Genomic DNA, 3,354 nt, shown 5'->3' with positions numbered 1-3,354 from the left:
GAATGCGGATGCCTCACCTAAGTCCTTCATTGAGAAGCAACTCCCTAGCCGTGTCTTGACAGATGAAGCATAGGGATGTCCTTCCCAATGAGTAGTATGTCATCCACATACAATATGAGGAAGATAACTATGTCCCCTACAACCTTCTTGTAGACACAAGGCTCATCTTCGTTCTTGATGAAACCAAACTGCTTGATTGCATCATCGAATCAAGATTCCACTCCGAGAAGCTTGCTTTAGTCCATAAATGGACCTATGCTAGTATGCTGTATGTGGATCTACAAAACCCTCGGGTTATGTCATGTACACATCCTCGAGTAGGTTTCATTCGAAACGCGGTTTTGACATCCATCCGCCATATCTCATAGTCATGGTAGGTCGCAATAGCAAGCATGATCCGAATGGACTTAAACATTGCTCTGGAGAAAGGTTTCATCATAGTCAATACCATGAATCGCTTGAAACCTTTAGCTACCAAGCGACCCTTATAAATAAGTCCATCCATGTCAGTCTTTCTCTTAAAGACCCACTTACACCCAATGAGTTTTACCCTTCAGTGGATCAACCAAAGTCCATACTTGGTTGGTGTACATGGATTTCGGATCTCATGGCCTCTAGCCATTTCTTGGAATCTGGTCTCATCACAACTTCTTGATAGGTGGTAGGCTCATCCTCTATGAGCATAACGTCATCATGGTCGACAAGAGAAATGAGTATCTCTCAGTGACGCACCCTATCGGACCTGCGAAGAGGAATGTCTACTTGAACCGGTTGTTGTTCCTCAACTCCTTGTGGAACATCATCCACAACACTTTGTGGTTCCAGCTCAATTTCCATCGAGGCATCAGTTATTGTTCGCATCTTGAACTTCTTCAAGATCGAACTCGCCCCACTAGTCTTTCTAGAAACAAAGTCCCTTTCTAGAAAGACCTCGTCTTTGCCACAACTGACTGGGAATGTAGAAGTAATATCCCTTAGTTTCCTTGGGATATCCGATGAAATAGCACTTGTCGGATTTGGGTCCTAATTTGTCTGAGACTTGACGTCTAACGTAAGCCTCACAACCCCAAATCCTCATGAAAGACACCTGGGCATCTCTCCCAGTCCATATCCTATATGGTGTCTTTATCACAGCCTTGGATGGAACTCGGTTGAAAATGAAAGCTGCCGTGTCTAGAGCATATCCCCATAGATATGTCGGAAGATCTGTGTGACTCATCATAGATCGTACCATATCTAATAAGGTATGATTCCTCCGTTCGGATACACCATTCCACTGTGGTGTTCCAGGAGGAGTGAGTTGGGATAGAATCCCACACTCAGCTAGATAGTCACGGAACTCATGGCTAAGGTATTCTCCACCTCGATCGGATCGAAGTATCTTAATACTCTTGCCAAGCTGGTTCTGTACTTCATTCTTGAATTCTTTGAACTTTTCAAAGGATTTTGACTTATGTGTCATCAAGTACACATAACCATATCTACTGAAATCATCAGTAAATGTGATGAAGTACCTATAACCACCTCTAGCAGTGACATTGAAAAGGCCACATACATCACTATGTATGAGTCCTAACAAATCAGTCGCTCTCTCGCTGTGCCCACTAAAGGGAGTCTTGGTCATCTTGCCTCGCAGGCATGACTCGCATATCTCATATGATTCAAAATCAAATGAGTCCAGCATACCATCCTTATGGAGCTGGGATAAGCGCTTGTCATTTATATGACCTAAGCGACAGTGCCAGAGGTAGGTTTGGTTCATGTCATTTGACTTGAACCTCTTGGTATTTATGTTATAGATAGGGCTCTCAAGGTCTAGAATATAGAGTCCGTTTATCAGAGGTGCACTACAATAGAACATATCGTTTAATAAGACGGAACAACATTTGTTCTTTATTATAAACGAGAATCCTTTCTTGTCCAAACAAGAAACTGAAATTATGTTCTTAGTCAAGGCACATAACAACAATCATCTAATTCTAGTACAAGCCCAGGGAAGGGATAGATGATAAGTTCCTACAAATAGTAGCAACTCGTGCTCCATTGCCTACCCGTAGGTCTATCTCACCTTCGTCATTGCCCTATTCCTCATCGCTTGTACATTAGTACAAATGTGCTAAACACATCCGGTATCTAATACCCACGATGAAGAAATAGAGAGGTTGACTTATAACATGTATATCTGAAGTAGAAATCTTATTTCTCTTCTTAAGATCTTCTAGGTATTCTTTGAGTTCCTCTTCCAGTGCCCTGCTTGTCCTTGATATAGTTGACGAAGATGTGCAACCATATCGTAAGCACCCATCAACTCATGTTGCTTCAGCTCCGAGTTCATGGTCGCGAGCATAAGACAGACACATCTAATGCGCCATCTTGATGCTTCTTGTAAGCATCTCGGTGTGCTCGCGTGGCGGTGGTAGGAGGAGGAATGGGCTGCTCCAGAACATACACTTTACGTTCTTGGGTGAGAACTATTCTCGTGTTCCTGTACCAGGAAATTTGCTCCGTTGAGCTTGTCCTTCTTAAGGACGGATCGCAGAGAGAAAATGTTCGTATTTGACGTCATGGTTATCTACAACAGAAAATTTGCAGAAATAAATATCATATTCTTTAAAAATCATTTAATTATGCCTTTAATTAAATGATGCTCCCACTGAATTCTATAATTCTTGTGGGACAAGATCCACATCATACTAACCCTTGAGTTAGCTTTGGCTAATACGCCCAAGGCTTATTATGATCGGTAGGCAACGATTACCAATTACATCTCTATGCAACTCTTGTTTATAAAATCAATATCCGCATTTATATTAAAACTCGAGGTAGCTTTGGCTAATACGCCCGAGAATTAATATAGATGTGATTTTGACCTATCTTTTCCAACCGTTGAATAATGCCTATAGTTGACTCGATCCAACCGAGTAACTAGGAATACTCAATCTAATTGAGTTTGTATTCACCCATACGTTGATAGGCGGGACCAAGATTGTCCCTCCGTACCCTACCAAGATAATATGTATTGCTCTGCTTTGGCAGATTCAACAATACATGTGATCGAGGTAGTGATAGGTATCACGGCATGGTTAGGCATTTAGAGTTGGTTCGATCGAGATCTAATCTAATCGAAAAGGATGCATCTTGTGCACGACTTAGATCTAATCTAATCGCAAGGGTGCATCATGTGCACGACTTAGATCTAATCTAATCGTAAGGCACTAATTAATTAATTACTTATTAAACATGCATCATATACATAAGCAATTAACTAATTAATATATTTGTGATTTAGTCATGGCCCTACTATGATCTTCTCAAGCCAATGAGAAGATTGAATGGTCAACCTAGGGTCAACAG

This window comes from Zingiber officinale, chromosome 4B (assembly GCF_018446385.1).
Source record: "Zingiber officinale cultivar Zhangliang chromosome 4B, Zo_v1.1, whole genome shotgun sequence".
Classification (NCBI taxonomy): Eukaryota; Viridiplantae; Streptophyta; class Magnoliopsida; order Zingiberales; family Zingiberaceae; genus Zingiber; species Zingiber officinale.
This window is presented reverse-complemented; position numbering follows the sequence as displayed.